Here is a 14,976-nt window from a genome sequence, read left to right on the forward strand (position 1 = left end):
AAGGGAAATTTCAGACTCATTGGCTTGGACCATATGAGATTGATGAAGTCTTTAGCAATGGAGCAGTTCGAGTCAAGACTATTGATGAGTTTCAAACTCCTCTCATTGTGAATGGCCACCGATTGAAAATTTATCATAAGCCCCTCTCAAAAGAGGACTTTGTCAAAATATTTCAAGAAAATTCTGCAATGAAGCTGGTGGAGAGGAATCCTTCTCCTCCATCAGCCTAATCTTTGTTTCTTTCAGTTGAAAAAAAAAAAAAAAAAAAAAGAGAAAAAAAAAATCTTTTGTATAAGCCTGAAAACCAGTCATAGATTGGCAGTCTTATATAGAAAACGTAGAGTGAAAATCAAGGACACCTGACACTATATTTTCCAAAAAAAAAAATCTCTCTTCCTTTCCATCTTCACTTCACCTCACTTGTCATTTCCATCTTCACCTCCATCTCATCTTCATCTCCATTCCACTTCACTCCACTTCATTTCCATTTCATTCCATTCCATCAATAAAAGTCCTTCTTAGGACTATTTCATTCAGTTAGTTCTTTTTCTAACTATATTTGTGCAGTTAAAGGGGTGTTGTCTCAGTTTCCACAGTTGGGAACCGTTTCTGCAGCTAGCACCAGTTTCCGTAGCTCGAAATGATTTCCGCAGCCAGCATCAGTCTGTCTCTACAGCTAGCAGCACTCTGTTTTCAAAAGAAAATCACTGTCAAAGGTTAGCATCATCATCACCAAAGGCAGCAAATATATGAGGCATCTGCAAGATCAAAAAGCAATAATGGGTTAGAAGCCTTAATCAACAAATGGCAAACTTCCAAAGGTATGATCAAAATCTATACCAAATAACAATTTAATGTCATTGTATGCATAGTTATTAGATCATGGGAATTCCACTAAATAAAATGATTTGATATGGCAAGATCCATATCACTCCTCTTCCACGATGATAATCCATCCACCTCATTCCTTTCTAACGGTCCCATAATCACTATTAATTCAAACTCGAAATGGGGCTGCTCTTTCATGTATTGGTCGTACATGGAAGAAGTGACCTACTGTACTACGACTCTCCTCCACCATAATTTCCGCAGCCAACGTTGAGACGTGGCATAAGCCAACCGATTCGAAAGGACTCAGCCGTTATACTGCCCATTTATCACTCCACTCCCGCATGCATTTGATGCTAAACCCGTGACTGTTGTTTACCTCGTGCTCAGACCATTCTCTGCTCTCCATTTCCACTGCAACCTCCATAGCTTTGCTCTAAACCCTAATTACAGTCACTGCATACGCTTTGCATTTCGACTACGGCCACTCCACTTACCTTAAGAATCCCGTAATCAGCTCGTTTTACCCTTGAAGGTCCACACACAGTAAAATTTTCAGCCGGGGTTGAAAGCCGAGAATGGGAAAGTTACTCAGAGCTGAACCTGAGGGCCCAAAATACTTGGAGGGGTATCCGCAGATGAAGGAGTCATTGAAGAAGGCAAAGTGGCTGAAATTTATTCAAAAGTTCAGAGGTTATAATAAGGAAGTCACTAAAGCTTTTTCTCGGTCCTTTAATGGACACGTAGTGGAGGTAGGGGATTTGAAATTTACAATAACAGAGGCCACAATAGTAGTAGCAACCAGTTTACCACAACAGGGAGACAGATGGTTTAAAAACAGAGGTCTGGATGATCAAGGATGGAAAGTCATGCTCAAAAACATAGGTATGGATACTTCTATATTTACTAAAGGAATTCCTGTGCATATAATCAAAGAAGAATGGTCTACACTGTTATTACTTGTTCAGAAGTTTATTACATGCGAGGGTCATTTTGGCACCATGTACATGTATCATGCAAGGATTATGATGAATTTTATGGAAGGCCATGCCCTTAATTTACCTTACTTTCTATTACCAAGCCTAAAGAAAATGAGCTCTACTGTTCAGAAACATGTAGACCATATTGAATCCCACCTTTACCATCACGAGCTCATCAGAATTCTCATTGAGGATCAATTGACAAATAATAACGATACTTGGGAAAAGTTTTTGATCAGAAATCACTTCCAAGAAGTGACTAAAGCCTCTGCCAGTAGTTCTCCAAAAATCCCAAAAAGAAGTAGGAGGAGAGAAAGAAATGTTACAGCCCAAGACCTTCCTACAGTAGACACTCAGGAAACTGTTCATGAGGAAGAAGAAGAGGGAACTAGAAATAAGAAGCAGAAAAAGGACAAAGGTAAAGTAACTATTCAAGAGACATATCCATCCCCTGAACCATTTGTAGAAGAAGAATCTCAAACTTTGGCAGAAAGGTTAGCACATCTTCAAACTGTTGCCTCAGCAAAGAAACAAAAAGAAAAACAGAGTGCCCAGAAAGAGAGCACTAGTCCACATGTGAGGAGGAGCAGTAGGCTCAAAGGAAAGAAAGTGACCCAAGAAAAACAATCACACTTTATTGATTTAGGTGAAGGAACACCTGAAAAAGGTCCAGCTCAACAAGACATTGAGGCAAGTCCTCCACGTGAGGAAAGTCCTTTTCAGCTGGAAAGAGAAAACAATTCTCCTTTACCAGAATTTGAGTTCAGGCCGAGAAAAACACCTGAGGTAGATTCCACCCACCAAGAATCATATAACTACTTAGATTCCTTGGAACAATCAGCTGCAGGACCAAGCACTACCTTGCCACTTGATGCACAAGTGCAGTCTTTAAAACAGGAGGTGTTTGAGCGAGAAGTCCTAAACAGGCACATTAAACAAGAAAATGAAGCATTAAAAGAGCAAAGTAAAGTGGACAAGATTGTCCATGACAATACCATGCTTCACTTAGGACTGTGGCAGAAGAAGAATAGAAAGTTGAAGAAAAAGTGTAAGAAGCTGAGCAAGGCATTGATTAATTTGAATTTCAGGTGTCTAGTCAAGAAACCAAGGACCATTTTGGCATCAAGGAGAAAGAGAAGAAGGCTGGATGTTCTTGCAGAAGCATCAGAGCACATGGATTGAGGAAAAGAACTAAGTTTTGGTTGCATGAGGACATGCAACACCTTCACAGTGGGGGTATGTAGAGCCTTGAACCTGTACCTTCCCATACACCTCTCAGCCTCCTTTTCCCCCTCATTTCATCCACCAAGTTGATTAAATCATTGTATTTTAGGACTTTTTACATGGTTTTCTAACTATGCTAAGTGACTGTTGTTTGGTTTAGAATTTTGGTTCAGAATGCTGTGTTTCCGCAGCCAACACAGGTTTCCGCAGCTGATCCAGGTTTCTGCAGCCAACACAGGATTCCGCAGTTTTTTTATTAAATGATATGTTACAGGTGTCCTCTGAGAAGATGAGCCACATGGGCAAGTTCCAGGGGTCAAGGACATGGCACGTGTCCCTCCAGATCAACCAGAACAGCCATAAAAGCCCACGGTCAACGAGGAGGAAAATACCGGTCAACAGGAGTGTTCAACGGTGGCACGGCTCTGCGTTGCTCTGTTTTTGGGCACGTGAAGCTAGGTGGCATCATCCTCAGCCTCGGAGACAATCTAGAAGCATGAATCCAACAACCATATTCGCCAGATTGAATGAACACGATGACAGTTACCTAGATCCCGAGACGCAGAGGATTCACGTCTTTTTAAAACAGCTGGTTGAATAGCATAGATCTCGTTAAAGTAGTTTGCTTTCCCCTTATAAATAAAGCGTCCTTGAACGCTGTAGAGTTAGTCGTTTGGTAATCATCTTTGTATGTAATTTTGAACTCCCCACTATGCTTTTACATTTGCTGTCAATACATGAGAAGACTGTTTTGCATTTAAGCGTATAACTGCTCCTTGAACAGGCTGAAGTAGGCAGAGGGCCCCTGTTTGCTGAAGCCCTGTACAATAAACCTTTAATTTCTTGCATTTTTTTTCTTGTTTCATGTATATTAGCTGTACAGATGTCTTTTAATTGCTGCGTTTTTATTTCTTTTCAACATGTATATTAGCTGTACATAAACTTTGATTTCTGTTGATTTACATTTCTGCACTTTTATGTTCATGGCTGATCAGTGTGTTATGCAGGTTTCTTAGGCAAGCCTGGGACAGTTTTCCTTCTTTTCTTTTCATAACTAGTGGCATGCGTGATCATCTTGTCTATGTTGCTGACCTTCATTGTTTTGCAGTTTTGATTTTCCTTACTGTCATTTCTTTAACTTGGATATTTACTTTCTGCTCTTAGATATCAAGTTGTTCATCTATTGATGGTTCCTTTTCCATAATCAAATAACTTTATTGGGAGCCAAAATATCACTTAGTATATCTTGATTTAGTCTGCTTTAGAACTCACATTACTTGACTTATTCATAACTGTTTCTTACATGATAAATTCAGCTGAACGGCAAAAGGTTAAGAGAAAGTTAAAGTATTGTGACTAGTCTCTTTTATGTAGTTTCACTTAGATTTCACATTGCTTAACATTTCATGATATCTTTTCATAGAGAAGATTAAGTTGAAGAGCTGAAATAGTGTGAGATAGTTGTTCTTACTTTTAGTTGGATTTAATGTAGATTTCATTTTCATTTTCATTCAGCAGCAGAGATACTGGGCCGATGTCATTAGTCTTTTATTTGATGTCTTTATTTTCCTTTAAGAGTTGATTTTATCACAGTTGTTGTTCAAGCTTTCTTGTAGAATACTTTTTAAGTTTAGAGAAATCATTTAGAGATCACCACAATCATCCACATTTCACTTGCTTTATTACACTTCCATCACAACATAGTAGGAAAGATACATTCGAAAACAAACTTAAAAAAAAGCTAAAAACGACAAAAGATTAAGAAAACGGTTATCTAAGTACATATAGTACACCTCACTTCATTAGTTTACGAGCCCCGGGTTGACATTTAAAAGTTGCAATTTAGACTTCACTAAATTGACCAAACAACAAGCTAGAAAATTTATTTTACATTAAGCATGAAATTAATCACCTGTTTGAGGTCCCACCAAATTTTTCCAGGTACACAGAGGCAGATGAAACTCTAATAAAAATACGAAGACACCAACTGCCTAAGGAAGATTGGTGGCAAGCAATGCTGCAAATTTTGCCCCAATGATCTCAGTTTCGTCTCTTCTAATCACCCTCAGGTCAACAAAAGTTAATGCAGCATGAAGACAGCAGGCAGGGCGGGTGAAAGTAATGACTCAGAAAAATACTAGGACAGCAAGCCAAAGAAAGCAAACGCACAAATTTTGGACAGCACAGCTCCAGCCCACTCAATGGGTCACAAAAGTCAAAACTTTCTGACAAATATGGACAACTAATGCACTAAATAGTTATTACAGCATTTACTCTGTCAACTGCAATCCCTCAGGGGTTGGCATATAATTTATGAGCCATTAACTCATCAGCTAGATATTTTGTATCTAATTTTTGTATATATACCTCCCCACACAATGTATTTTGGGTTGGTGATTTTCTCTCTGAGACACTGTTTTGTATATTTTCAGACTATCTAATACAAATGGCTGGAAAAGTTCATGATCTCTGCACTGTTTGATGTCAAAGTGATTATCTGCGTTCTGCTACAGAATTCCTGTGTTGTTTGATGTAACAATAAGTTATCCTAAACTATGTTTTGTCTTTCTATGTTTTCTTAACTCAAATGTATGTTTCATTAGCTTAGCAATAGAGAAGAAGAATAGTACAGGAATTGTTTGAATACACCCTATGCTCAATCTTTGTTGTTAAAAATGTTTTCTTCAGAACTAATCGTAAACATGAACTCTTAATTGCTCATGTTTGTATTTGTTCTATCACTATGAATGTTGTTAAGGAATTCTTAAATGCTCCTAAATAATGTTCCCACTATTCCCCCTATCAGTTTAGTGAAAGATCCTTAGTTGCCTTTCACTCCCTTATCTCATCCCATCATATTTCATATTTAAAAAGTTGTTCCATAAATGCTTCTCTGGCTCTGTAGCATAACCTTTTCCTCAAAAAGACACTTCCAGCAGTTCACCATCATCAACTCCTTGCCCAATGGCCTAGATTATTCTGCAAAAACATACTTGTTCTAACTGAAATCATCATCCCAATAAATTCAAAACAAAATCCTGCGCACCATAACTAGCCTAAAATTACATCAAAACAAAGCTAAATTAGAAAGAGAGAGCCCTCTTTGGTTGCAGGTAGGCTAGGACCTATAGCTAAAATATTGGTTAGTGGTTACCTCAGCCGTATTCCCTTTGGAGTCAAAGGGAACAACTTGAGTGCTAACAGCAGGAGGACCACAGGGAGCAAAAGAAGATGCCACAAAGCCTATTTCATCTCCTCCACACTCTTCTCCATCACTTCTAACCTTTCTTCCACCCCACTATGTTTTTTTCTAGAAACTGTGTGTTCTATAGGAGGCCCTGAGTTTCCTATAGGAGGCTCCTGTAGAAATCACAGAAAGCTAGAAATGGTTTGAAAAAGAAGTTTGAAGGGCTAAGAAACTTTATAGAGAACATGTAAACCCTCCTATATATATCAACCCTCCTTTCCACCCATTCCACACCTGCATCACATAACCTTCATCATTTTTTTCCCCTTCCTGTCATAGAAAAACACAGAAGACCAATTTTTAGAAAAAACAAAAAAAATAATGGAAGAAGCACCTAAAATCTCACCTGCATCTTACCTAGTACCTCTCCATCTCCATTAGCATGCTTGGCATCATCCTCATAGCTCCCAGTACAACAAATAAGATAAAATTTTAAAGGGAGAAGCAGCTACAGGAGCTCCTGTAGGAATTCCTATAGCAGCTGCTCCCATTAAAGTCAATCCACAACAGCAAAAGAAGTGCAACCATGAGGATTGAAGGAGACATCTACATCCTAGATCCAACTAAAGGATACTTGTACAAGACAAACAACCACACATCAAAAAACATAGAGCATGTAGCAAAGGAAATACATGCATGCAACAATAAAAGGAGCCAAAATACCTCATAGCACATCCATTCTACTCACAAGTAAGTGAATAACCCGCTCCTCTGTTGCATTAGTGTCATTGAAAGATATGCATAAGCAAATGAGATGGTTTCGGTTGAATGAGAAAAGGTGGCCAGTTAACTGGCCACCTTCATTCAATTGGCTGCACTCATTCGAAGATGTCACCGCACGTGCACGTGGTCAACTCATAGTAAGATCCCAAGGACAGGTAGTGGAGAGTATGCGAACTCCGATGTAATGATGAGAGGTGATTGCAGGAAGAAACCATGATAACAAGGTAGGTGGGGACCAACGTTTCAAATATGACAATGCACATTTTTTCCAGCTCACCCCATCATCGGAAATATCTAAAAGAAGAAATAAGTACTCCTCCTCGAAACTCTTTCACCACCTTTTCTTTCATTCTATCCTTGTCCACATAGCTACAAAAAGCTCTTTTTCACCACCACAGCCTCGAAACCATCATTCTCCATCACTTTCATCCATCCTCCTGCTATTGGCATTCTACAGGAGCACTTACAGGTTCTACAGGAGTACCTACTGGAAGTTCTATAGGAGGGGACAGTGAGTTGTTTTTAAGGAGGAAACCAGGGGTTTTTGCTCGATTTCTAGCTTGAGGAGGAAGGTTTCATGCATAACCACCTTGATTATCAAATGTGCAAGGAATGATATCATTTAAAAGAGGAATTGAGTCCATAGAAGAAAAGTAATAATATAAAAAATTTCTGCATGTTTAAAAAAAAAAATAGTTTTCCTCTGTTTTCCTGTTTTCTTCAAAATTCTTGCCTCCATATCTACATTTCGTGTTCAAAATGGGTATAAATCACAATGACAGGAGGATTCATGAGGAAGGAGCCCATTAATTCAACTAGGCTCCATGAACATCCCCAAGTAGTAACCATATTCACTAGGGAAAATTGGATGCCATTTTTTGATAATTCTAAGAGTTTGATGAAGAAGTTGCTCAGGAACTTTCCCTTTCTTTAGTCCCTCACTCAAGGACCAATGCTACTATCATTTTTAGAGGTCTTTCGATGGAAATCACCCCAGAATTTATCATTAGGGTTACTACCCTCCCTCTCGGATTACCTTGGAGAAAAGATGAAAAACAAATTGGATAGGTTGCCAAGAAATACTTCTTCCAAAACAATGAACATCCTATAGAAGACAAAAATGGCATTAGAAAGACAAGCATTCCCTACCCTTGGGATGAGGTCAGTTACCAAATTATCAAATATATTTCCTATGAGGGGAGCTATAGCATAGTCTATGGCTACCATTTTAGACTCCTCCATGAGCTGAGATATGGCATGGACACTCCAACAACACAGAAGCTTAGCATCCCTTATTTCCTCCTACAGTCCCTCTTAGACTCCAGCATTAAGTTTAAGTCAGGGAGTCCAGATCAGATTTCTCACCATGGATTAATAAAAAATTTAGTGGAGGAAGCCCTTCATACATTCATACTTCCTATAGCATAGGAAGTCTTCAAAAACATGACAGCAGAAGATGACATAAAGACCCTCACCTATGATATTAGTCTTTCTGACACTGAGGGAGAAAAGCAGAATGGGGGAGAAGGTGAAGCAACTGATGAATTAGAAGGACAAGAGAAGGAGGGAGAAGAAACCAAGATCGAAGAGGAGAAGGATGAAAAGACAGAAAAGGAAGAAACAGAGCAAACATAGATAGAAGAAAAGACAGAAGGAGGGAAAGAAACAGAAAAGTCAAAAGTGTCTACTGAGACCTTAGAAAGAGAGGCAGTAGCTACCCTCACTTCCCTGAGTACTCCAATTAAACCAAAATAGAAGAGAAAAAGGCAGGCCTCCATGTATTTCAAGGCTAGCAAAAGCACAAGGATAAACACAGGAAAACCCCAGCCATATTCAACAATGCCCATTAAAATTGAAGATTCACCCACTGTCAAAGGGGAAGAATCTCCCTCTAAAAGCCTTATCACATATGAAAAAGGGACTCCTAGATCTTCCACCTAGACGGAAAAAGTGCAACTATAGGAATAAAAAACAGTTCTACAAGGGGCACAAACTGTTCTACAGGAGACCCTGTCAAAGCTACAAGAGACCAAAAAACTTGAAAAAGGGGTAGAAAGATAGCCAAAGGGGAAGGAGGAAGCTATAGAGCCATAACAAATTGATCTCCAGCCTAGACTTGCGTTGTATTACTGCCTCCTTGAAGGAAGAAGGATAATTCCACAAACATTTGCAATTCCACTATTCTTTGAGTTGGAGAAAGAAAGAATAAGGACCCAGAGGTGGAGGCAAATATCCAAATCCAAGGGAGTTGAGGATACTGGCCACATGGAGAACAAACTTAGAGAAATGGGCAGGGAGTTAAGTGCTGTAAGACATAGAGAAGAAATCACAAGAACACGCTTGGAAATAGAAATGTGTTGCTAAGAAGACAACTGCAAGAGAGGGAGACACAACTAGTATGCATGGCCATCTGGTCCATGGAGGCACTACAATGTAGAACACGAACAAAATCCTATGGATTATACCCAAGGACCAATGGCTAAATTTTCAGATAAAGACTTTGGCTTAGAGAGGCACCATGCCTTTTCAAGATTACAGACAGTTTATGGACTTGTGTGACCAAAGCTCATTAGAAGACAAGGCAAAAATAGCAGAATTCTATTTCCATAACATGGCCCTCACAGACATGAATGTGTGGGATCCCAATGCTAGGCTAAGGGACCTGCAACTAATGACCATGGCCTCATGGATGAATCATGAAGAGTTAAGGGCAGTAGAAATTAGAAAGCTGATGATAAAAGAGCAAATGAGCCCTTAATGACTAGAGCTAAGCCATCAGATCCCATGGCACTCATCAGCACACATAACATGCTTGCAAATAATCCCCAAATTGCCCCTAAATATATCAATGATCAGCTCAAGGCATTTCACATTTTGAGGATATGGAAATATTACTTTAGGATGACTGTATTCATGCTTGTATGAGGAGGTGGAACACCTTACCACATAGTTTGTAGATCAGGGAGTATCACTCACCAAAAAGGATGAAAGAGGCATTAAGGATAGTGCCACTGTACAATTGCTCCATGTAGAATCTGAAGGTCAATTAGATTGGCCTCAAATTGAGTCCCCCACTACTGCCAGGCATGCTAGAAGACAAAAAAGAGGAAGAAGAGCAACAAAAGTGGGAAGAGGTAGATAGAAAGGTAGGATTCCATGACAAAGAAGAGGAGATCAGATCAGAAGCGTGGGATGTTAGGGAGGCCACCAGGGCCATCAAAGATGAGGAGATGGACTAAGTTTCTTAGAGGATGAGCAACACCTTCAGTAGGGGGGTGATGATGAGCACCATAAATGGGTAAATATGGGCTCATTCTTCCTCTTAACATAGTTAAATAAACCATTCTGTTAGTTTATTGCATGCTTTTTATTATATTTATTCTTATGGATTGAGTTGGGTTAGTTATGATGCCATGAGGTATAATATGTGTTTAATGCAGATTTTTGTTGAATTTTGAAGACAAAGTCAAAGAATCAATGGAAAACTGGTAGCATTAATTTGAACTGGACAAAGGACAGGATTTATAGGAGGGAATCCTCCTCATTTATTACTCCCCACTTCAAATTCTCCTTTATGCAGCTTGGAGTACAAATAGCCAAATCAATGCACTAGGAGGCAACTGAGAAAGTGGAGGATAACTTATGTTTATCTTGAGTTTTGGGAGCCAAGCCTCCCTGATTTTAAGGAACCTATTGGAAGCTTTAGTTTATAAGTAGAGAGGCTTAGGGCCTCACTAGGGTTGAATTTTTGTTGAATTTTTGCTGTAGCTTTGCTCTGCTCAACTTCGAGCTTACCTTTTGTGAAAGTTTTATGTAATCCTATTACTATTTCGATAATAAAGGATGATATCCTTTTTGAGCTAGCACTGAGTTACCTCAGAGGGCTGAAGCTCTTCGGTTAGGGACCAATCCAAGCAGCCAAGCTCCTCTTGTTTGTGTTTATATGCTTTGTTTCAGTTTGTGGATTAATTGCTATTAGATGAATTTCTTTCTTGGTTAAGAATAGGTTGCTTTTGGTGATTTAGAAGGTTGTTTCCATTTGTGTTTTCTATAGCAGGTTGAATAGTGATAGAAAGAAGATACAAAAGGCCATTAATAGTGCCTTTTCTTCCTTTCCTCCCTTTGGGACCATGAACTGAGGCAAAGACCCTCTTGCTGCCACAAAAACACAAATTTTCTTTCTCCATAGGGTTTCTAGTGTTGTAGTTTGTTAGAAGGTTAATGGTTTGCTTTAGATCTCTTTCACCATGCTCATTTTTGTCTTTTTAATAAGTCTTCTTCCATGCTTTCTCTCCTTATAGCATTTTTTATCATTTATTTCCATAACTCATAATTTAGATTAGCTTGATGCAAAATTCTGTTTTTTTTTATGTACTTAATTTCCTTGCTTGCTTGATCTCCTTATTTGATTTCCAGTTCTTTTGCAGCAAATCTCTTCTTGCAGTAGGTCAGCCTATTAGCCATCACATTCTCTCCCTGATCTATGCCCCATAGGTTGCCCAAAGTTCACCACGAATCTACCTTAGTTTTTTGTGTTTTTCCATAAGGATTTCTTCCTCTCTCCCGATAATCTTTCCCTCTCTTAGTGATCCTTGGTGAGCCCTAGGCACCCTAACACATCATCCAAGCCTTTAGCTACCCTTTTCACCCACTCTCACACCTTCAAAACCTTCAAAACTACTCTCGGCATCCTCCTGTAGACCTCCTGTAGATCCCTTGCATCCTCCTGTAGATTTTTCTGTTGGCATCCTTTTGAAGAAAAATTGTGGGAAAAGCCTCTAGAAGGCCACTTGAGACCTCCTAAGACCCATACGCACCATCCTACATCCTCTCAAGTCCCAAAACCACCCTCCATCGCCACCTATTCGCTACCACATTCACAAATAAATAAATTACGTGCATGAGAAATTCACATAAAAATACATAAAAATCCAAAAAGATATTTTTTTTCTCATTTTATTCTAGGAATTGTTTGAGTAGATGTTGTTTACTTCCTCGAGTAGGTAATGGAATTCATTTCATGGTTTTCATAGTGCTTTCTGCAAAAGTAGGATTAGTTGGTTAAGTAGGGTTTGCTAGGTTTTCTTTACATTTCAGTCTTCTTTTCTACAAGTAGAGTAGCCTCTGTAGAGTAAGCTTTCATTTCTTTCATCACATATAAAGCTTCTTCTAGAATCCATAGAAGTTGGCTTGAGCTCTTGGTGATATTGTGCCAGCTGACCAAGTGACAGCCTGCAGTAAGAACTAGTACTTATGCATACAGCATCATCACTTCCAAGTTTGTTACAAACTACCAGGTTGATAAAAGTAAAGTAGGAAGCCCAAAAGTTGTAGCATTATTGATACAATACTGGTTCTCACCAGACAGAAGAATGTCGATCTAGAGAAAATTACACTCTTTAAGAAAGCTAGGCACTTCAAAAACTGCTTGTAAAGGTATAATGGAGTCAGAAATAGTATCATTTTTCGGGTAGGGTTGTTCATTTCTATCAGATCTATTTAATTTCCTTCCTGCCTTTGAAAACTAATCTGTAAAGAGTGCATCATCTTCATGACCACTTGGAGACTCTGCATCATTTACTCCCAGCCCATCCTTGCTAGTTATTGGCAACAAATTATACCCCTAGGCCTTGTTTCTACTCCTTGTGCATGCAAAAAATTTGCAATTGCTATTAGATCCTCTAGGCAATGACATGTTTGTGGAAATATAATACTCTGTTGATTCTCCTTCTTCCACTCACCAATTAAGGAAAAATTTTGTGAGCAAAGGTTATAGGACAAAGCAGTAAAAGTTTAGTCTACAATTCCATTTGCTTCATGACCACCTTGACTTGTGTGTTTCCAGTAATTTTTTTTACAGTTTTCTGATCCACTATGCCATGAAAATCTCAAAATCTTAATAATAATTGTAGTTTTGTAAACCAAAGGAAGCTTCTGAATAGTATTTTGTCTCTCATATCTCCACATTCATCCATCCAATATGTCCAATAAAGCAACAAGAATAAATGTGCATATGTTCTAAAAAATGGCATCATCCAAAACCACATCATGAACAAACAACAAGAAATTTTCCAAAATAGGTGACATTTAATGATCTATATTGTTCTCGACATCCACAGGATCATCTTTGATAGTTTCAAAGCTCATCTTAAACAAGCTAGGAAAAAGGCTAGCCACTTCACTAATATTTACCAGTAATTGGTTCCATGATACAACAAAATTTGTTCCCTCTGTAAGGCTAGCAACTGTGAAAATTTTTGAATCTAACAGATCAGAAACCCCTACTACAATTACTAGTTTATAATCTACTACTTGTTCATTGCATTAACAAGTTATTTAATTTCATAAACATCTATGTAAAACACTATTGCAGCCTACAAAAATACACATATCATGAACTGAAAAAAATGAGACAATAACATAAGGGACACCATTCTTTTTGGACAATCGTCCCCTGAAAAACCCAATTTGGGAAAACTGATGTAGCATATAGAGGGTTTGTATTATTAAGAATATTCGTGAATACAACTAGGGTTCTAGAAATGGGTCACCTAACATATAATATCCCTTGTATTAGTACCTCTCTTCGGAGACAGATATCTCGCAAAATTCAGCAAACAAATGATCAAACCCCACAGTGACTATGGTTGTTCCCTATGCTGGACAACAACGGCTTGTCCAAGCACTGCATTGGAACTGTGTCAGTCCTCTAGGAGTTGTGTCACCCCGCTAGTGAGCCTCCCTTGATTATAAATATGATGTTGATGATATTCTCCTTCTCTGCCACACAAAATCTCACCAATGCTGCCTCTAATGGCCTGTGTCAGCCTCTATGGCTTCTACGTCACCTGCATCAACCCTCTGCGTCAACTCTACAACCTTTATGTTAGCCCTTCTAAGGCCTTCACTGTGTCTCCCAGTGCTTCTCTGCATCTCTTCTATCTATTATTCGAACTCAGATGAAAATCCCTTTTTGAACTGCCCCTCACTACAACTCTAATCACTAACAGGATTTCCTCAGCAAACCTCACCCCAAAAAATCAAACGTTATGATCTCTTGGTATATTTCCAACTGACCCTCAAGCCTCCTCTTATACTTTTCCTGTTGTGTCTTCAATGACCAAGATTAAGTCCCTACTCAACGGATAAGATTAGAATTATATTGATCGTCGTCACTTAGAATTTTCTCACCCATATTTTATTAATACACATTAATACTTTTATTTTCATAAGTTTAGACTTACGAACCCATTAAAAATATTAATTTTTTTAATAACTCTCCATCTGGGTGGAATTTCACCGAACTATTTTTGGGTCCTTGAGATATCATGTGTTCTAACTCATCCACCAAATTGCAGAGCTAGAGGACACCCAATGCTACAAAAAATCAACAGGTAAAAGTGTCAAAAGCTTTGTAATCAAAGTTGACTTTAACTAAATTTTCTCATCCGAGTTTTCCTCAATCAGCTAAAGTGAATGCAACAATTCTCTACAAATAACCACCCCCCAAAAGATGCACCTAATATGGGTTATTGCATAATGTTGTGCAAGACATATCACATCATTATCGTTCTTTGAGAAAGTAGACCCTTGTAGATCTATACCTATTCACCACCCAAGTGAAATCCTTCATTGGCTAAAACAACAATGAAATTATCTAATAATTGTCTTACCTTTATCCACATATGGTATTTTCAATGATCACATAAAACAAAGATATAAATATTATCTAAGTAGGTTTGGTACAATAAAATTAGCTTCTTAGAAAATAGACTCTAACCACAAATCTGATTGAAAAGACCATCCAAATAGGAAATGTTCAAATAATTAAATATGTTTGATGCAATAAAGGTCATTACCTTGTGAAGTAAATTCTATGGTCCTCTTTAATTCCTCTGATTCAAGAATAGAAGAATTCATAGCAAAGCACTCCTCCCAATTTTTCATTGGCTTTAAAGATAATAATGCTAATTC

The sequence above is a fragment of the Pinus tabuliformis genome, chromosome X (genome assembly GCF_031772625.1).
Source record: "Pinus tabuliformis cultivar Carrire ecotype Pingquan chromosome X, CPIR1, whole genome shotgun sequence".
NCBI classification, from domain to species: domain Eukaryota; kingdom Viridiplantae; phylum Streptophyta; class Pinopsida; order Pinales; family Pinaceae; genus Pinus; species Pinus tabuliformis.